Genomic DNA, 22680 nt, shown 5'->3' on the forward strand with positions numbered 1-22680 from the left:
TTTTGATAGTGTAATTAGAACTTGCACACAGGTTTTGATTTGGGTTTTAATGTGGCCAAAGTTATCCGTCTTTCCTTTAGTCAATGTTATTTTGTCTCAAGGAATTTTTCCTTACCTTGAGGTTTAAAACTTTATTTACCTACATTTACTACTAAGAGTTTCAAAATTTTGTTTTTGACATAAAAGTCCTAATCCATCTGGAGTTGACTTTTGTATATGTTGTGAGGAAAGAATCAAATTTTATTTTTGTCTATGTAGATAATTTTTCAATTATTTATTGAAAACACTTTCTGTGCTCTTGTGAACGTACTGTTGCACGCGCGTGTGTGAGTGTGCATTTCTGGAGTCTCTGCTCTGTCCCCTGCCCAGCGCCACACTGTCCGTGTCTTCTGGTGGGACAAGCTTCCTCTCTGCTCATCTTCGTAAGAGTCTCGGTCGCTCCCGACCTCATTCTCTTCTATATAAATGTCATAATTGTTTTATCAAGTCCAACAAAAGTCGTATTGAGATTTTGGTTGGATTTGCATTGAATTCATAGATCAATTTGGAGAAAACGGATAAATTAATGAAACCATGTCTTCTGTTCATGAACAGAACATGTCTCTCCATTGACTTAGCTCTTTTATTTTTTTATTTTTCAATATTTGTTTTTATTCATTTATTTGTTTGGCTGTGCTGGGTCTTAGTCGCGGCATGCAGTATCTTTCAGTTGTGGCCTGTGATATCTAGTTCCCCGACCAGGGACTGAACCTGAGCCCCCTGCGTTGGGAGCTTGGAGTCTCAGCCATTGGACCACTAGTGAAGTCCCTAGATCTTCTTTAAATTTTAGAATTTCCCCATCAGAGACTGTATACATCTTTCATTATATTTTTTTGTTACTTGATATTCAGATTCTACTGCACATAGTGTCATCTCTCTATATAAATTTTCTCATTGTTTGTTGCTGGCATATAGAATGAAATTGATTTCTATATATTAATTTTCTATCTGCACATTTCTAAACTCTGCTGTTATTTCTGGAAATTTGCATGTTTCTTCTTTTGAGTTTCTATGTGTAGTTGTTCTACATAAATAATTATATCATGTGCAAGTAGCTTTGTATTAATGTCTCCCACCTCAATCATTTTGCCCCTAATATCTTGTCTTATTGTACTGGCTAGGACTTCCTACATAATGGTGGGCACCATTGTTGAATTCCTGATTTTAAAGAGAATGTTTCTAACATTTTCTCATTTATAATGACATTTTCTGTAGGTCTTAACAAAGCTGTAGATACGATATATAGATATAAATGTATACATACTCTAGTATGTTAGTGTAGTTTATTTCTAATCTTTATGAAGAATTTTTATTGTGACTGGGTAATGAATTTTCTCAATTTTTTTTGCATCTGTGAGGTTACAAGTTTTTTCCTCTTATTAGGATTAAAATGGTAGGTTTTCCTTTTTCTAAGAAGTTGCCTGTAGCACCTAACATCAATCAATTTTTTAATATTAAACCAACCTTGCATTCCAGGAATGATTCTAACTTGGTCTGATGTTGAGTTTGACTTATGGCTGGCTTTGCTTTCTTGCATGTAGTTAAAATTGGTTCTCAACTACAGTTTATTTACATTTTTCTAGTTCAGACTATTACAAATAGTGCTATTGTGAACACTCCTGAATTTGGCAAACATTTATTCATCTTTCTGTAGGAATGGAATTGCTGGGTCAGGCATTCAGCTTTGGTTGGCCCTCCCAAGGAACTTCCCAGGAAGACTGTGCCAATGTATGAGTCTCCCAGTTACTCCACACTCTTCCAACAGTAGATATTCTTTGTCCTTTAATTTTAGCCATTCTAAGGTTTGGCACTTTCACTGCTGTGGGCCCAGGTTTGATCCCTGTTCAGGGACGTAAGATCTTGCAAACTGCCCGCATGGTCAAGAAACACATTTCAGCAGCTTTTAATATTGACAGTCCAGCCCAACATACTCTTGCAAAGGATCTTTTTGTATTTAATTTGACAGATTTTTCTGTAACCTATTCCTACTGACTTGTAGGAGTTCTTTCTATATTCTGGATGCAAGTCCTTTGGTGGGTCTATATACTGGTATTATAAAGATGTCTTTTCTCGTTCTGAGATTTGCCTTTCACTCTCTTAGTAGTGTCTTCTCATGTACATAAATTATTAATTGCAGTATATTCCAATATATTGTCTTTATGATTAGCAATTGTGTTTTGTTTGTGAAATCTTTGCCTACCCCAAAATCATAAAAAAAAACAGTCACTTCTGTTTTCATCTTCAAGTTGTATGGTTTCGCCTTTCACATTTAGAGCGGTATTCCACCTGGAATTGTCTCTCTGTGACGGGCTGTAGGAATCAAGACTGACGGGTTTTCGTGTGGACATTCAGCGGATGCGCGCGAACGCTGTGTCCTCAGGCTGTGCTGCGCCGCCTCTGTAAGAATGCGACTGGACATGTTGTGCTGGTTTTGGAGTCCACTCTGTCCCAGTTGTGTCCGTGTTCCTATCTTTATAGGTCAGGTCTCTGCAGCAATAATGTTGCATAACAGGGACACCTCCTCCCCCACCTCAGTGGTGTTTCTTCAGCAAGCACCTGTCTCTCAGACATCTTCAGGTCGGCTGTAGAGGTGCGGGGCTCCACCAGGGAGGCTGAGCCAGGCTCCAGGCTGCGCAGCGAGTTCTGATCCACCCCGCGTGTCTCCCCTCCTGGGCCAGCGGCTCCCCTGGGTGTCGTCTTCACAAGGCAGATGGTATAGGCTTGAGAGGGCGAGTCAGGCCACATCTGCCCAGTGAGTGAGGAAGGGTACTCCTCAGAGGGAGAGGAGGAGTGGAGTGGATGTGGTCAAATACACCGCAGGCCGCCTCTGGTCATTAGCATTCACCGTCCTTCTGCAAACAGCACACACTCGCCCGCGCCCCCTCCAAAAGTCTCCCCAATCATAGAGCCAGGCTCTGAGTCCAGGACCTCAGGATTCCACATCACTTTTCTTCACCTGGGCACTTGTGAGCCGGAGACAAGCCTTCCAGGCCAGGATTCGCGTTCCCTTCCCTATGAGCATGGCTGTCGCTTGGATGCTGGCAGAAGACATGTGACTCCTGGGTCAGAGACGACAACTCATCACTCCTGGTGACCGTGACTCCAGCCTGTCTGGGAGTCCTGCAGAGTGACGACCATGGCCAGCTGGCTGGCGCACACACGGGGCCTGCATCACGGTGGGAACAGTGAACTTGGCGCACTCGCTGCTTTTTCAGGAAGCAGTAAGAAGCCTGGAAGGAGATCCCACCTCACCTGAGACGCGGCCCAGATGAAGGCTGGTCAGGGCCTTGAATGGACAGACGCACCTCAGAGGATACCTAGGAGGGCACAAGAGACCAAGGACCCTCTCCCAACCAGAGGTGCCTGCGTGCATGCGTGCATGTGCGCGTGTGCGCAGACACACACACACACACACGCACACACGCACGCCCCACAGCGGGCTCAGCACAGACCATTGGGTGCGCCGCACCCCAAATCCCCCCACAAGACGCAACGGCCCCTTCCTGGGGGGAGACTCTGTGCCATGATTAAGTGCCTTGATCGATTTTCAGCGAGGCTTGGTTCTGCCCAGGCTCCCCATTGTCGTCCATTCCCATGTTTGTTTTCAAGCTGTGTCCTTCTCTCTGCCCGCCTGGGACTCCAGGACCAACCCATGCCCGCCCCCAGGAGCCTCCTGCCCCACCTGCCCCTCTGAGTGCCTGGGCAGGCCGCCTCCGCATACTCAGGTCCACAGGCTTGGCCATCACAAGGAGGGGCGGGACATCACTGCTGCCCTACCGCCGGGCCATCCTCTCCCGGGGCCCACTTGGGTCCAAGGGGTCGACTCCACTGGGCTGAGACACCTCCTGCCCATCGTAGGAGTCAAGGTTTCTCCTGCAGCCGCTCGGGACGAGCATCCTCCGGGACTGCTCGTTGTGCGCCCGTTCTCGAGAGTCGCTCCAGGAAGGCGCCTGGCTGTGCCCACAGGGCACCCGTGGCCCTTGGTCCCCAGGCTCCCTGCTGGGGCCCGCACGACCACGAGTGTCACGGTGGCTGACGTTTGCCTCGGTCTCTGTGCCGCGGGGAGGGAGAGGGGGTCAACCTCCTGCAGCCCCCCTCGCCCCCACCAGCTGGTTCCCAAGCCCACAGCACCTATTAGATGCTGTGAGAGGACCCCCGCGTGTGTCCGGGAGGGTCTGTGCTGCTGTGACGGCGCCTGGTGGAGCTCGAGTGAAGCAGTCATCGGGGTCAGGCCTCTGCGGCGGAGACCGTCAGAAGGGCAAGCTGCACTTGCTTCCAGGCTACCGGCTGGGCTCCAGCCAGAACCGCAGGGCGCTCATCCCGTCGGTGGCTGCCTGGGGCGTGTTTGTCTCACAACAGCCAGGCAGCCGGGCCAACGTGCCCCAGCCTTCACCCCAGGTCTAGGCCCAGCCAACAGCAGGGGACATACGCTCCGCACAGTGGTTGTCTCAGCCCTTGCGTTTCCATATGTGTGTTAGGGTCAGCCTGTCAATCTCAGGGTTAACAAAAAAGAGAGAAGGAAGGTGTGCTCAGTCACTCAGGTACGTGTGACTGTTTGTGACCCCATGGTCTGTAGACCGCCAGGCTTTTCTGTCCATGGAATTTTCCAGGCAAGAGTGGGTAGCCATTTCCTCCTCTAGGGGATCTTCCCAGGCCAGGAATTGAACCTGTGTCTCCTGTCTCCTGCATTGAAGGCAGATTCTCTACTGTTGAGCCACCTGAGAAGCCCAAGGAAGGCTGGGGGAGGCGGGAACTGCCAGGATTTTGACTGGGGTCCCGTTGAATCTTCAGAGAGAGCTGGCATCTTTCTTATACTGAGTCATTCAAGTCAAAATCAGATCTACTCCGTTTAATGAGGCTGTCTTTGATTTTCTCTGGACCGTGTGTGATGGTTTTTCAGGGCAGCAGTCTGGCACATCTTTGATTAGATTTTTTTCTGGCTGCTTGATGGTGTCAATGCCACGAGCAGGGACATGGAGAGGAGGGACAGGTCTCTCTGGAAGGTTTCCTGTGCCCCTCCCCACTCTGTCCTCCCGTCGCGGGATGACCGCGCTCTGACTTCCATCAGCCGAGGCTGTCCAGCCACGCGTGGACCCCCAGGACATGCTCGCCTGTGCTGGCCTCTCTGGGCTTGGGTGGTACCTGGGCTTCTCATTGCAGCGGCATCTCTCGTTGCAGAACACGGGCTCTAGAAACGCAGACTTCAGGAGTTGTGGTGCGCAGGCTTAGTTGCTCCGCAGCATGTGGGATCTTCCTGGACCAGGGATCAAACCCATATCCCCTGCATTGGCAGATGGAGTCTTATCCACTGTACCACTAGGGAAGTCCCACACTTAAGTCTTAATCAATGCAGCTTTGAAATAAGTTTTGAAAAGCAGTAGCTAAATTCTCTGATGCTGTTTCCTGCTCAGGATCTCCCAGACTGTTCTGTCTTCTGAATTTCCTTTTAAATTTTAGAATCAGCTTGTAGATTACGACAGAGACAGCCTGGAGGGAATTTGACTGCAGTCGTGTCAAATTTTTTTTTTTTTTTTTGCCTTTTCATACTGTTCATGGGGTTCTCAAGGCAAGAATAGTGAAGTGGTTTGCCATCCCCTTCTCCAGTGGACCACATTGTGTCAGACCTCTTCACCATGACCTGTCCATCTTGGGTGGCCCTATACGGCATTGCTCATAGCTTCATTGAGTTAGACAAGGCTGTGGTCCATGTGATCAGTTTGGTTAGTTTTCTGTGATTGTAGGTTTCATTCTGTCTGCCCTCTGATAGAGAAAGATAAGAGGCTTATGGAAGCTTCCTGATGGGAGAGACTGACTGAGGGGAAACTGGGTCTTGTTCTGATGGGCGGGGCCGTGCTCAGTTCACTTCAGGACCGTCGCTCAGTCATGCCCGACTCTTTGTGACCCCATGGACTGCAGCACACCAGGCTTCCCTGTCCATCACCAACTCCCGGAGCCTGCTCAAACTCATATCTATCAAGTCGGTGATGCCATCCAGCCATCTCATCCTCTGTCGTCCCCTTCTCCTCCTGCCTTCAATCTTTCCCAGTATCAGAGTTTTTTCCAGTACGTCAGTTCTTCACATCAGGTGGCCAAACTACTGTAGTTTCAGCTTCAGCATCAGTCCTTCCAATGAATATGCAGGACTGATTTCCCTTAGGTTGGACTGGTTTGATCTTGCAGTCCAAGGGACTTGCAAGAGTCTTCTCCAACACCACAGTTCAAAAGCATCAATTCTTTGGTGCTCAGCTTTCTTTATGGTCCAACTCTCACATCCATACATGACTACTGGAAAAACCATAGCTTTGACTATACAGACCTTTGTCTGTAAAGTAATGTCTCTGCTTTTTAATATGCTGTCTAGGTTGGTCATAACTTTTCTTCCAAGGAGCAAGTGTCTTTAAATTTCATGGCCACAGTCACCATCTGCAGTAACTGTGGAGCCCCCCAAAATAAAGTTTCTCGCTGTTTCCATTGTTTCCCATCTATTTGTCATGAAGCGATGGGACCGGATGCCATGATCTTTGTTTTTTGAATGTTAAGTTTTAAGCCAACTTTTTGACTCTCCTCTTTCACTTTCATCAAGAGGATCTTTAGTTCTTCACTTTCTGCCATAAAGGGTAATGTCATCTGCATATCTGAGGTTATTGATATTCCTCCCGGCAATCTTGATTCCAGCTTGTGCTTCACCCAGCCCAGCATTTCTCATGATGTACTCTGCATATAAGTTAAATAAGCAGGGTGACAATATACAGCCTTGACATACTCCTTTCCCAATTTAGAACCAGTCTGTTGTTCCATGTCCTGTTCTAACTGTTGCTTCTTGACCTGCATACAGATTTCTCAGGAGGCAGGTCAGGTGGTCTGGTATTCCCATCTCTTGAAGAATTTTCCATAGTTTGTTGTGATCCACACAGTCAAAGACTTTGGCATAGTCAATAAAGCAGAAGTATATGTTTTTCTGGAACTCTCTTGCCTTTTCTGTGATCCAACAGATGTTGGCCATTTGATCTCTGGTTCCTCTGCCTTTTCTAAATCCAGGTTTAACATATGGAAATTCAGGGTTCATGTACTATTGAAGCCTGGTTAGGAGAATTTTGAGCATTACTTTGCTAGAGTGTGAGATGAGTGCAATTGTGCGGTGGTTTGAACATTCTTTGGCATGGCCTTTCTTTGGGATTGGAGTGAAAACTGACCTTTTCCAGTCCTGTGGCCACTGCTGAGTTTTCCAAATTTGCTGGCATGTTGAGTGCAGCACTTTAACTGCATCGTCTTTTAAGATTTGAAATAGCTCAGTTGGAATTCCATCACCTCCACTAGCTTTGTTCATAGTGATGCTTCCTAAGGCCCACTTGACTTCGGACTGCAGGATGTCTGACTCTAGGTGAGTGATCGCACCATCATGGTTATCTCGGTCATGAAGATCTTTTTTGTACAGTTCTTCTGTATATTTTTGCCACCTCTTCTTAGTATCTTCTGCTTCTATTAGGTCCATACCATTTCTGACCTTTATTGTGCCCATCTTTGCATGAAATGTTCCCTTGGAATCTCTAATTCTCTTGAAGAGATCTTTAGTCTTTCCCATTTTATGTTTTCCTCTATTTCTTTGCACTGATCACTGAGGAAGGCTTTCTTATCTCTCCTTGCTATGGAGCCATGCTCAGTAAATCTTTAATCCAATTCTCTGTTGATGGGCAGGGCTATGTTCCCTCCCTGTTATTTGACCTGAGACCAAACTATGGTGGAGGTGATGAAGATAATGGCGACTTCCTTCAAAAGGCCCCAGGCACACACTGCTGCACTCAGCGCCCCCACCCCTGCAGAGGCCAGCGTCGACCCACGCCTCCACCGGAGACGCCTGGACACTCACGGGCAAGTCTGGGTCAGTCTCTTGTGGGGTCACTGCTCCCTTCTCCTGGGTCCTGATGTGCACCTCGTTCTGTTTGTGCCTCCAAGACTCTGTTTCCCCAGTCCTGTGGAAGCTCTGTAATCAAGTCCCACTGACCTCCAACATCAAATTCCCTGGATGTTCTCAGTCCCTTTGCCAGATCCCCAGGTTGGGAAATCTGTTGTGGGTCCTAGAACTTTTCGAACAGTGTGAGAATTTCTTTGGTATAGTTGTTCTGCAGTTTGTGGGTTGTCTGCTCGGTGGCTCTTTGATGGGGTTAATGGCAACCTCCTCCAAGAGGGCTTATGCCACAGGCTATGTGACCCAGGTCTGCTGCACCCAGAGCCCCTATGACCCGTACCTCTGCAGGAGACACTCAAACACTCAGAGGCAGGTATGGCTCAGTCTCTGTGGGGTCTCTGGGTCCTGGTGTACACAAGGTTTTGTTTGAGCCCTCCAAGCATCTCTGGCGGGTATGGGGCTTGATTCTAAATGCGATTTTGCCCCTCCTACCATCTTGCTGGGGCTTCTCCTTTGCCCTTGGATATGGGGTATCTTTTTTTGGTGGGATCCAACATTCTCCTGTCATTGATTGTTCAGCAGTAAGTTGTAATTTTGGAGTTCTCGCAGGAGAAGATGAGCGCACATCCTTCTACTCCGTCAATGAACAGTATGAAAAGGCAAAAAGATATGACACTGAAAGATGAACTCCCCAGGTCGGTAGGTACCCATATGCTACTGGAGAAGAATGGAGAAATAACTCCAGAAAGAATGAAGAGATGGAGCCAAAGCAAAAACAATGCCCAGTTGTGGATATAACTGGTGATGGAGGTAAAGTCTGATGCTGTGAAGAACAATATTGCATAGGAACCTGGAATGTTAGGTCCATGAATCAAGGTAAATTGGAATTGATCAAACAGGAGATGGCAAGAGTGAACATTGACATAGGAATCAGTGAACTAACATGGACTGGAATGGGTGAATTTAACTCAGATGACCATTATATCTACTACAGTGGGCAAGAATCCCTTAGAAGAAATGGAGTAACCATCATAGTCAACTAAAGAGCCTGAAATGCAGTACCTGGGTGCAATCTCAAAAATGACAGAATGATCTCTGTTCATTTCTAACGCAAACCATTCATTATCACAGTAATCCAAGCCTGTGCCCCAACCAGTAATGCTGAAGAAGCTGAAGTTGAACGGTTCTAATGAAGACCTACAAGGCCTTCTAGAACTAACACCCCAAAAAGATGTCCTTTTCATCACAGGGGACTAGAATGCAAAAGTAGGAAGTCAAGAGATACCTGGAGTAACAGGCAAGTTTGGCCTTGGGGTACAGAATGAAGCAGGAGAAAGTTTAATAGAGTTTTGCCAAGAGAACACACTGGTCACAGCAAACACCCTCTTCCAACAACACAAGAGACGACTCTACACATGAACATCACCAGATCATCAATACTGAAATCAGATTGATTATATTCTTTGCAGCCAAAGATGGAGAAGCTCTATACATTCAGCAAAAACAAGACCAGGAGCTGACTGTGGCTCAGATCATTGAACTTCTTATTGCCAAATTCAGACTTTAATTGAAGAAAGTAGGGAAAACCGCTAGACCATTCAGGTATGACCTAAATCAAATCCCTTGTGATTATACAGTGGAAGTGACAAATAGATTCAAGGGACTAGATCTGATAGACAGAGTGCCTGATGAACTATGGCTGGAGGTTCATGACACCGTACAGGAGGCAGTGAATAAGACCATCCCCAAGAAAAAGGAATGCAAAAAGGCAAAACGGTTGTCTGAGGAGGCCTTACAAATAGTTGAGAAAAGAAGAGACACTAAAAAAAGAAGAGACGCTAAAGGCAAAGGAGAAAAGGAACGATATATCCATTTGAATGCAGAGTTCCAAAGAATAGCAAGGAGAGATAAGAAAGCCTTCCTCAGTGATCAATGCAAAACAACAGAATGGGAAAGACTAGAGATCTCTTCAAGAAAATTAGAGATACCAAGGGAACATTTCATGCAAAGATGGGAACAATAAAGGACAGAAATGGTAGGGACCTAACAGAAGCAAAAGATAATACGAAGAGGTGGAAAGAATACACAGAAGAACTATGCAAAAAAGATCTTCATGACCCAGATAACCACGATGGTGTGATCACTCACCTAGAGCCAGACATCCTGGAATGTGAAGTCAAGTGGGCCTTAGGAAGCATCACTACAAACAAAGCTAGTGGAGGTGATGGAATTCCAGTTGAGCTATTTCAAATCCTAAAAGGTGAGGCTGTGAAAGTGCTGCACTCAATATGCCAGCAAATTTGGAAAACTCAGCAGTGGCCACAGGACTGGAAAAGGTCAGTTTTCACTCCAATCCCAAAGAAAGGCAATGCCAAAGAATGCTCAAACCACCGCACAATTGCACTCATCTCACACTCTAGCAAAGTAATGCTCAAAATTCTCCTAGACAGCCTCCAACAGTACATGAACTGTGAACTTCCAGATGTTTAAGCTGGATTTTAAAAAGGCAGAGGGGAGAGGAACAAGATGGTGGAGGAGTAGGTGGACGTGGAATACATCTGTCTCCATGAATACATCAGGAGCATGCCTTCAGACGCGGAAGTGCATGCAGAACACCAACTGAGAGTGGACAGGAGTGCCTGACAGCAGGAAAGAATATATAGAACCACGCAAAACTTGGTAGGACACGGGAACTAGGGTGAAAAACGGGAGTTAGTAGGACTGGACCTGCCCTCAGTGGGTGGAGGAACTGAAACAGGGGTCCGATCCCCACATCGGGGCAGTTGTCTAAGTCAGAGGAGAAGCATTTAGGGCTGAGAGGGAAGCAGCTGATCTGCGGCGGCCTGAATGGAATCAGACAGTCCTTGCCGCAGCCGTTCATGACCTGGACGGCGCACTCCTTGCATCCCTATAGACTGTGGCCTGCCAGGCTCCTCTGTCAGGGAGGGGGTTTTCCAGGCAAGAATACTGGAGCGTGTTGGCCAATACTGGTTGCTATACCCTTCCAAAGCACCGTATTTCCTGCTTCCCTAGCCACCAACCCCTCTGAGTACCTGGTGTTGCCAGAACCCCTGCGACACAAGCAGCTACACCACCTCCACACCTGGCCCTCACTGGGGCAAACCCAAGTCCTCCAGGGCAGCCTCAGGAGCAAACCCCAATGGATGACCCACATGCAGAGGTGGGAATAAAACCACAGCTGAAACCCAGGGGCAGTGTGGCTGAGGAAGAAGACCCAAAACCTTCCCACCGGCTGTGGAAGCTGCAGATTAAACCCACACGATCAACCAGGCAGACTCTGTGTCTGTGGAATCTATAAAAGGTCACTGAGAGCGCCCACAAAGGAAAAGGCACTAATTCTGATACCTGTGGACATTGGAAGCAAGAACACAGAGGAACAGGAGCAGATTAGAATCTGAGCTGCCCCCACACAGCAGGTCCAGACATCAGCATGGTGTTGGAGGGCATCCTAGGGAGGGGAGGGGGACTGTGACTCCCAGCGAGGGAAAGGACTCTGACAGCCGTGACTCAAGAAAAACATTTATTATTCTTATGTTTTGACTTGTTCTGTAGGTTCTTTTGGGTTTTTTCTTTGTTTCCCTTTTTTCTCCCGCTCTGTTGTAGTTGTCAATTCTATTGGCACTATGAAATCTAACTAAGCTTTTGAGCCTTTTTTTTTTTCTTTCTTTTCCCTCAGTCACAGTTTTTATTGTTGTTATAAACCTCTGCCTCTATATTGGGCTTTTGCAGTTCTGGGGAGTTGTTTTTTTTTTTTTTTTTTCTTTTTCTCTTTTTTTAATTTTAATTTTTTAAACATGTTATTATTTTTTCTACATTTATTCCTTTGTTTGCTTTTCCTACTGTTCTTTTCCCCTTTGAGTTAATCTTTAATATATATAAATCTTTATCCACCTCTATTTAACTTTGCATATCTATTCTTTCTTTCTTTCCTTTAGTCTCAACATACTTGTTAGTTTTATTTTCATTGCTTTATTCCCCACTTGGCACCTTGCTTTAGTTTTGTTTTCCAGTTTGCACTTTAGTTAGTTTTGTTCTTAACTGGTAAATATACTTTTTGATTTCCTTTGTTTGCTGGGTCAATCTATTGTACTTTATTTTTGTTGGACTGTTTCAACTTTGCTCGTGGGTATATATGTATATGTGTATATTCCATTATTTTAATTATTATTTGCTTGATTTTGTAACTGCCATTTGTCTGGAGGTCATCTTTGGTTTCTCATTTTTGGATATTTGTTTTAATCTCACTTAATGCCATAACAAACCACTTGTGAAATCTTCGTTCCTGACCAGAGATCAAGCCCCGAGCCTTTGGGGTGGGAGCACTGACTCTAAGACCCTAGACCACCAGAGAACTAACCCTGGGGTGTAGCAAATAGTGAGAACTCACACAAAGGAAACGACTGGAATACAAGACTGGCATCACCCAACCACCGGGAGCACCCTGTGAGGACGTCTCATCTAAACAACAAACAAAACAAAAATACAAACCCAGTCATCAGCAGACAGGATTACCACCTCACCCAGCCTGCCCATCAGAGGAAAACAAACAAACAAAAACTCAGCACAAATCTCACCCTATAGGAAGCTTACACAAACCACTGGACCAACCTTAGGGGGCAGAAACCAAAAGGAAGAAAGAATTCAACCTTGAAGCCTGGGAAAAGGAGACCTCAAACATAGGAAGTTAAAAAAAAATGATGAAAAGGCAGAGAAATACTACACAAATGAAGGAACAAACTAGGAACACGGAAGTCCAAATAAATGAGGAGGAAACAGGCAAACTGCCTGAAAAAGGACTCAGAACAATGATAGTAAAGAGGATCAAAGACCTTGAAAGCAAAATGGGGAAAATGCAAGAATCAATTAACAAAGACCTAGAAGAATTAAAGAATAAACATGCAGAGACAAACAGTACAATTACTGAAATTAAAAATACTCTAGAAGGAATCAATAGCAGAATATCTGAAGCAGAAGAATGAATCAGTGAGCTGGAAGATAAAATGGTGGAAATAACTTCTGAAGGGCAGAATAAAGTAAAAAGAATGAAAAGAACTGAGGATATTCTCAGACACCTCTGTGACAATATCAAACACACCAACAGTTGAATAATAGGGGGTCCCAGAAGAAGATCTGGGAGATGCAAGGAGATCCAACCAGTCCATCCGAAAGGAAATCAGTCCTGGGTGTTCACTGGAAGGACTGATGTTGAAGCTGAAACTCCAGTATTTTGGCCACCTGATGTGAAGAGCTGTCTCATTTGAAAAGACCCTGATGTTGGGAAAGATTGAAGGCAGGAGGAGAAGGGGACAACGACTCAATGGACATGAGTTTGGGTAAACTTCAGGAGTTGGTGATGGACAGGGAGGCCTGGCATGCTGCGGTTCATGGGGTCACAAAGAGTCGGACACGGCTGAGTGACTGAACTGAACTGAGCTGAACAGAAGAAGAGAAAAAGAAAGGGTATGAGAAAATTTTTGAAGATATTATAGTTGAAAACTTCCCCAACATGGAAAAGTAAATAGTCAATCAAGTCCAAGAGGCACAAAGAGTCCCATGCAGGATAAACCCAAGGAGAAACACACCAAGACACATACTAATCAAACTAACAAAGACTAAACACAAAGAAAGAATATTAGAAGCAGCAAGGGAGAAGCAACAAGTAACATACAAGGGAAACTCCGTACATTTAACAGCTGATCTCTCAGCAGAAACTCTGCAGGCCAGAAGGGAATGGAGAATATATTTAAAGTACTGAAAAGGAAAAACCTACAACCAAGATTACTGTACCTGGCAAGGATCTCATTCAAAATTGATGGAGAAATCAAAAGTTTTTCAGACAAGCAAAAGTTAAGAGAATTTAGTACCACCAAACCAGCTTTGCAACAAACGTTAAACAGACTTATAGAGTCAAGAAATGCAAGACCAGGAGAAAGATCTACAAAATCAACCCCAAACAATTAAGAAAATGGCAATAGGAACATATATATCAATGATTACTTTAAATGTAAATGGATTAAATTCCAACCAAAAGACACAGACTGGCGGAATGGATACAAAAACAAGACCCATATATACACTCTAAAGAAACCCACTTCAGACCTAAAGACACATATAGACTGAAAGTGAGAAAATGGAAAAATATATTCCATGCAAATGGGAAGCAAGAGAAAGCTGGAGTAGCAATCCTCGTATCAGACAAAATAGACCTTAAAATAAAGAAGATTACAAGAGATAAGGAAGGACACTACATAATGATCAAGGGGTCAATCCAGGAGGAAGACATAACAATTGTAAATATGTATGCACCCAACATAGGAGCACCTCAATACATAAGACAAACACTAACAGACATAAACGGAGAAATTGACAGGAACACAATAATAGGAGGAGACTTTAACACCCCACTAACACCAATGGACAGATCATCAAAACAGAAAATTAATAAGGAAACACAAGTCTTAAATGATACATTAGATGAGATGAATCTCGTTGATATCTTCAGGACATTCCATCCAAATGCAGAAGAATACACCTTCTTCTCAAGTGCACATGGAACATTCTCCAGGATAGACCACATCTTGGGTCACAAATCAAACCTCAGTAAATTTAAGAAAATTGAAATTGTATCAGGCATCTTCTCTGACCACAATGCTGAGACTTGATATCGATTACAAGAAAAAAAACTAAAAATACAAACACATGGAGATTAAACAACATGTTTTTAAATAACCAATGGGTTACTGAAGAAATCAAAAGAGAAATTAAAAAGTTTCCAGAAACAAATGACAATGAAAACAATACAACTGAAAGCCTATGGGATGCAGCAGAAGCAGTCCTAAGAGGGAGGTTTATAGCAACACAACCCTACCTCAAGGAACAAGAAAAACATCGAATAGACAGCCCAACTTTACACCTAAAACAACTGGGAAAAGAACAAAAAAAATCCTAAAATTAGTAGAAGGAAAGAAATCATAAAGATCCAAGCAGAAATAAATGGAAAAGAAATGAAAGAAACAATAGTAAAGATTAATAAACCTAAAAGCTGGTTCTTTGAGAAGATAAACAAAATCGACAAACCTTTAACCAGACTCATCAAGGAAAAAAGAGAGAAGAATCAAATCAACAAAATTAGAAATGAAAAAGGAGAGGTTACAAAAGACAATGCAGAAATACAAAGGATTATAAGAGACTATTATGAACAACTATATAGCAATAAAATGGATAACCCGGAAGAAATGGACAGATTCTTAGAAAAGATCAGTCTTCCAAGAGTGAGCCAGGAAGAAATAGAAATTATGAACAATGCAGTTAATAGCACTGAAATTGAAGCTGTGATCAAAAGTTTCCCAAAAAACAAAAGCCCAGGACCAGATGGCTTCACAGGAGAATTCTATCAAACATTTAGAGAAGAGTTAATGCCTATCCTTCTAACTCTTTCAAGAAACTGCAGAGGAAGGAACACTCTATGAGGCCACCATCACCCTGATACCAAAACCAGACAAAGACAACACACAAATAAGAAAACCACAGGCCAATATCACTGATGAACATAGATGCAAAAATCCTCAACAAAATTTTAGCAAACAGAATTCAACAACACATTAAAAAGCTCATAGAACATGATCAAGTTGGGTTTACTCGAGGAATACAAGGGTTCTTCAACATATGCAAATCAATCAATGTGATACACCATTTTAACAAATTGAAAGATAAAAACCATATGATAATCTAAATAGATGCAGAAAAAGCCTTTGACAAAATTCAGCACCCATTTATGATTAAAATCCTTCAAAAAATGGGCATAGAAGGAACCTGCCTCAACACAGTAAAGGCCATATGTGATAAGCCTACAGCAAACATTACTCTCAATGGTGAAACACTGAAAACATTCCCCTAAGATCAGGAAACAAGACAAGGGTGTCCACCTTCCCCACTATCATTCAACACAGTTCTGGAAGTACTAGCTATAGCAATCAGAGGAGAAAAATAAAAGGAATCCAGATCAGAAAAGAAGAAGTAAAGCTCTCACTGTTTGTAGATGACATGATACTGTACATAGAAAACCCTAAAGATAGTATCAGAAAATTACTTGAGCTAATCAGTGATTTAGCGAGGTTGCAGGATACAAAATCAATACACAGAAATCACTTGCATTCCTATATACTAACAATGAAAAATCAGAAAAAGAAATTAAGGAATCAATCCTATTCACCATTGCAACAAAAAGAATTAAATATCTAGGAATAAACTTACCTAAGGAGACAAAAGAACTGTACTCAGAAAATTATAAGATACTGATGAAAGAAATCAAAGATGACAGAAACAGACGGAGAGATAGTCCATGTTTCTGGGTAGGAAGAATGAATATTCTGAAGATGACTATACTACTAAATGCAATCCACAGATTCAGTGCAATCCCTATCAAATTACCAATGGCATTTTTCACAGGACTAGAACAAAAAATTTCATAATTCATATGGAAACACAAAAGACCCCAAATAGCCAAAGCAGTCTTGAGAAAGAAGAATGGAGCTGGAGGAATCCACCTTCCTGACTTCAGATTATACTACAAAGCTACAGTCATCTAGACAGTATGGTACTGGCACAAAAACAGAATAAAGACCAAGGGAACAAGATAGAGAGCCCAGAAATAAACCCATACCTCTGTGGGTACCTTATTTTTGACAAAGGATGTAAGAATATACAGTGGGGCAGAGACAGCCTCTTCAATAAATGGCGCTGGGAAAACTGGACAGCCACATGTAAAAGAATGAAATTAGAACACTTCCTAACACCATACACATAGATAAACTCAAAATGGACTAAAGACCTAAACGTAAGACCAGAAACTATAAAACTCTTAGAGGAAAACATAGGCAGAACACTCGATGACAGAAATCAAAGCAAGATCCTCTATGACCCACCTCCTAGAGTAACAGAAATAAAAACAAAAGTAAAGAAGTGGGACCTGATTAAACTTAAAATCTTTTGCACAGCAAAGGAAACTGTAAGCGAGGTGAAAAGACAACTCTCGGAATGGGAGAAAATAATAGCAAATGAAACAACTGACAGAGGATTAATTTCCAAAATATACAAGCAGCTCATACAACTCAATAGCAGAAAAACAAACAACCCAATCAAAAAGTTGGAAGAAGACCTAAACAGACATTTCTCCAAAGAAGACATACCGATAGATAACAAACACTTGAAAAGATGCTCAACATCGCTCATTATTAGAAAAATGCAAATCAAAACCACCATGAAATATTTCACCTCACGCGGATCAGAATGGCCATCATCAAAAAGTCTACAAACAATAAATGCTGGAGAGGGTATGGATAAAAAGGGAATGCTCTTGCACTGTTGGTGGCAATGTAAATTGATACAGCCACTATGGAAGACAGTATGTAGATTCCTTAAAAAACTAGGAATAAAACCACCATACGACCCAGCAATCCCACTCCTAGGCATATACCCTGAGGAAACCAGGGTTGAAAAAGACATGTACCTCATTGTTCATTGCAGCACTATTTGCAATAGCTAGAACATGGAAGCAACCCAGATGCCCGTGGACAGATGAATGAATAAAGACATTGTGGTAAATATACACAATAGAATATTACTCAGCCATAAAAAGGAACTTGTTGGAGTCAGTTCTGATGAGGGGGATGAACCTAGAACCTATTATACAGAGTTAAGTGAGTCAGAAAGAGAAAGATAAATATCATATTCTAATACATATATATGGAATCTAGAAATATGGTTCTGAATAATTTATTTACAGGTCACAGTGGAGAAACTGACATAGAGAATAGACTCATGGACATGGGGAGAGGGGAGGAGAGGGTGAGATGCATGGAAAAAGTAACATGGAAACTTACATTACCGTATGTAAAACAGATAGCCAGTGGGAATTTGCTGTCTGGCTCAGGAAACTCTAACAGGGGCTCTGTATCAACCTCGAGGGGTGGGATGGGGAGGGAGGTTCCGAAGGGAGGGGATATATGTAAGCCTATGGCTGATTCATGTGGAGGTTTGACAGAAAACAACAAAATTCTGTAAAGCAATTATCCTTCAATTAAAAAAAAATGAAAAAAAAAAAAAAAAAAAAAAGGCAGAGGAACCAGAGATTAAATTGCCAACATCCATTGGATCATAGAAAAAGCAAGAGAGTTCCAGAAAAACATCTACTTCTGTTTCATTGACTACATCAAATCCTTTGACTGCTTGGATCACAACAAATTGTAGAAAATTCTTCAAGAGATGGGAATACCAGACCACCTGACCTGCCTCCTGAGAAATCTGTATGCAGGTCAAAAAGCAACAGTTAGAACAGGACGTGGAACAACAAACTGGTTCCAAATTGGGAAAGGAGTACATCAAGGCTGTATATTGTCACCCTGCTTATTTAACTTATATGCAGAGTACATCATGAGAAACGCCAGGCTGGATGAAGCACAAGCTGGAATCAAGATTGCCGGGAGAAATATCAATAACCTCAGATATGCAGATGGCACCACCCTTATGGCAGAAAGTGAAGAGGAACTAAAAGCCTCTTGATGAAAGTGAAAGAGGAGAGTGAAAAAGTTGGCTTAAAGCTCAACATTCAGAAAACTAAGATCATGGCATCTGGTCCCATCACCTCATGGGAAATAGATGGGGAGACAGTGGAAACAGTGTCAAACTTTATTTTTTTGGGCTCCAAAATCACTGCAGATGGTGACTGCAGCCATGAAATTAAAAGATGCTTACTCCTTGGAAGGAAAGTTATGACCAACCTAGATAGCATATTAAAAAGCAGAGACATTACTTTACAGACAAAGGTCTGTATAGTCAAAGCTATGGTTTTTCCAGTAGTCATGTATGGATGTGAGAGTTGGACTATAAAGAAAGCTGAGCACCAAAGAATTGATGCTTTTGAACTGTGGTGTTGGAGAAGACTCTTGAAAGTCCCTTGGACTGCAAGGAGATCCAACCAGTCCATCCTCAGGGAAATCAGTCCTGAATTGTCATTGGAAGGACTGAAGCTGAAACTCCAATATTTTGGCCACCTGATGTGAAGAGTTGACTCATTGGAAAAGACCCTGATGCTAGGAAAGATTGAAGGCGGGAGGAGAAGGGCACAACAGAGGATAAGACGGTTGCATGGCATTATGGACTTGATGGACATGAGTTTGATCAAGCTCCCGGAGCTGGTGATGGACGGGGAAGCCTGGTGTGCTGCAGTCCATGGGATCGCGAAGAGTCAGACATGACTGAGTGACTGAACTGAACTGACTGTGTCAAATCTACCAATCATTTTAAGGAGAATTGACATCCTCACAATGCTGAGACTCCCAATCTACCCACTTGATGTATCTTGACTTACATACTATATTCCTTAGTTTTTCTAAGCAATATTTTTAGGGTGGATTTTTTTCTCATCAAATGAATTCCTATGTATTAGATGTATTTTTGATACTTTTATACATGTATTTTTAGTCAATTGACTTTGCTACTTTAATAAACGGTGGGTTTTAATCTTCTTCTCCTCTCTTGGTGAGAACATTTACTGTCGGTGATGCCGGCTTGGTGGTCAGCTGTGGCCGCCAGGTCTCACATCTGGTCCTCAGGCCTCGCCCACCTGCCAGCCGAGCGTTTGCTCCCCTCTCCCCACCACCCAGGGCTCCCTCCTGGCAGCCACCTTTCTATCCTCTGTTCCTGTGAGTTTGATTTATTTAAGATTCTGCATATGAATGGTATAAATGGTGTTTTAAGATTTATTTTCCAATTACTTGTGCTAATGTGTAGACACCCCCATGGCCCTTGCATGCTGCCCTGCAGCCCGCCTCCTGCAGGGCTCACCTCCTGGTCCTGCCGGCCTGTATCTTCTTGTATCTCCTGCACTGCACCCCCACCCCTTCAAGCAGCATCCGTGCTCCTCCCTGTCCAGTCTGTCCACCTTGTCCTGGTTCCTGCCCCGCCCCTGCACTGAGGGGAGCAGGCAGGAGTCCACTAACAAGACCAGAGCAAGGTCTCCACAAGCACACGCTCTCAGAGGACATTCCTTGTTGGCTGAGAGTGGTTTTCTCTTCTCTGTTTATCATGAATGAGCGACATAGGCTCTCTGCACGATTTCCCCTGAATCTCCTGAGATGGTCGTGTCACTCTGTTCGTATAAGTGGCATCCATCCACGTAGGACTGAGAAGTGGACCTTGTCTTCCTTCATCATCTTTTTAAAGTCTGCAGAACGAGAGACGTTTCACTTTTATTTCTAATATTGCCAGCCCCGTTGCCATCAGTGAGTGTCACCAGGGTCTGTCGCTTTGTCCAGCTTCTCAGAGAACCAGCCTGAGGCTTTGCTGAACTTTCACTTTGCTTCTCTGGCTCTTGCATTTGTGGTTTTATTTGTCTTCCTATATATGTATATGCATGGGCTTCGCTCATAGCTCAATTGGTAAAGAATCTGTCTGCAATGCAGGAGACCCCGGCTGGATTCCTGGGTCAGGAAGATCCGCTGGAGAAGGGATAGGCTACCCACTCCAGTATTCTTGGGCTTCCCTTGTGGCTCAGCTGGTAAAGAATCCGCCTGCAACGCGGGAGACCTGGGTTTGATCCCTGGATTGGGAAGATCCCCCGGAGAAGGGAACTGCTACCCACTCCAGTATTCTGGCCTGGAGAATCCCATGAACAGTGAAGTCCATGGAGTTGCAAAGAGTCGGACACGACCAAGCGACTTTCACGCACTTGGTGTATGCATGTATATATTTAACTGGGGTATGATTGCTTTAAGATGTTGTGTTGGTTTCTGCCGTACAGCGAGGTGCATCAGCCGTGTGTAGCCGTGTGCAGCCGTGTACGTCCCCTCCCTCTTGGGTGTCCCCCCCATCCCCCTCGGTCACCACAGAGAACTGAGGTGAGCTCCCTGCACTGTGAAGCAGCTTCCCACGAGCTATTTAATATTTCCAAACCAAGCAACTGACAGTGGATTAATCGCCAAAATATACGAACGGCTCATGGAGCTCAATATTAATAAAAAAACAAACAAGCAACTCAATCAAAAAATGGGCAGAAGACCTAAGTAGACATTTGTTACTTGGGTTTGTTTTTTTTCTAACTTCTTGAGCTAGAAGTTGGCTGGATCTTAATATTTGGCATTTCTTCTCTTCAATACATGACAGGCAATTTGAGGATGGCAATCACCCTTTATTTTCTCCTTTAACTGTATCTGAAAATTTTTGAAATGTAGTGTTTGGGGTATTATTCAGATCAATATTTTTAAATTTTCATTACAATTATTTCTTTGATCTGTAAGTTATTTAGAAATCAGTAGAAATCAGTTTCCTTTAAATATATTCACATCAGATTTTGTAAGTGGCTTGGCTTTTTCTTGTCGGCATAATCATGTTTTGACCGGAGCCGGGTCACTGCAGCACCAGACCTTCGCTGAGGGGTGTTGAGCATGGTCAGTGCTGGGGAAGACAATGTGTGCTCCATGCTGGTCGAGTATCCCAAGTGCGGTTGGGTTGTTTAGGGTGGCATTCAAACCTTTTATGTTCTTTCTGCTTTTTCTTGTGTGCATGTCCCAAGTATGATGACAACCTCTGGGGACACATCCACTTCTTATAATCCCAACAACTTTTGCTCTGCATTTCTTCAGACTCCGTTATTAATTTTATCTTGGTTAGAATTTTCCTGGGTCTGTCTTTTCCTTTCAGTCACTCTCTAACCTTGGGTCTTACATATTTCTCTGTATAAAATCTGATTTTTTTTTTTTTTAGAGTGAAAGCAGATTTATTCTGGGAGAGACACACTCCATAGACAGAATGTAGTCCATCTCAGAGGGCAAGAGCACCCAAACTCTGAATCCAAACTGACCACTCTCTTAACCAGCGCATTTCACATTTACGTCCTGTGTGATCGTCTGTGTGCACAGATGGCGTGGACTGTGCACACAGATTACTCCAGAACAACAAACACCTGCTCGCTCACACATTTCTGAGGGCCAGGGATCTGAGAGGGCCTTAACCTTGTGGTCCAAGCCCCAGGTCTCACTTGAGGTTCCGTCAAGGCCGTGGCCAAGGCTGCATCATGTGAAGGCTTGACTCAGGTGGGGTCCGCTTTCCAAGGGTTCGCTCACCTGGACGAGGGCTGGAGGCCTCACGGTGTCCTCACCTCACGGACCCTCCAAAGGGCCGCCTGAGTGACCTCACGGCAGGTGGAGCATCCGCAGAACAAGAAATTCCAGACCAGCCCCTGGAGTCACGTCTTCTGTGGCTCAGCCTGAGAAGTCACAGTGTTACCTCTGCCATGTTCTGCTGGCCACACGCCCGGCCTGATGTGACGTGAGGGGTCTGCCCCGGACTGGGGCACAGGAGGTGGGGGTCACCAGGGGCCGCCTTGGAGCCTCACGCCCACAGGACCTCTCATCTGATTGCATCTGATGTCTGTTTATCCTTCTCCAGCTCATGTTCCTCTTTCTCTTTGTCCTTGCCTTATTTTCATTAATGTTTTTGTCATTTCAGTTTCTCCTCCTTCTGGTTTGGAGGTCACACACTCTGTTTCTGGTCTTTTGGCTGCTGCATGGAAATGACCAGCTGCATGCTGAGGTTAATGTCTAAATCCTACTTTTATTCCCACCCGGACAATTGGTGCTAGTGGTAAAGAACCTGCCTGCCAACGCAGGAGACATAAGAGACACAGGTTCACTCCCTGGGTTGGGAAGATCCCTTGG

At 44.0% G+C, this 22680-nt stretch overlaps 1 protein-coding gene across 1 annotated transcript in view; it reads left to right on the forward strand.

Moving 5' to 3' along the window:
• The window catches only part of TTLL8 (tubulin tyrosine ligase like 8), a 51762-nt gene that overhangs the window by 24952 nt on the left and 4130 nt on the right, over positions 1-22680 (forward strand). The gene's annotated exons all lie outside the window — the stretch shown is intronic.

This window comes from Cervus elaphus, chromosome 22 (assembly GCF_910594005.1).
Source record: "Cervus elaphus chromosome 22, mCerEla1.1, whole genome shotgun sequence".
In the NCBI taxonomy this organism is placed as follows: Eukaryota; Metazoa; Chordata; class Mammalia; order Artiodactyla; family Cervidae; genus Cervus; species Cervus elaphus.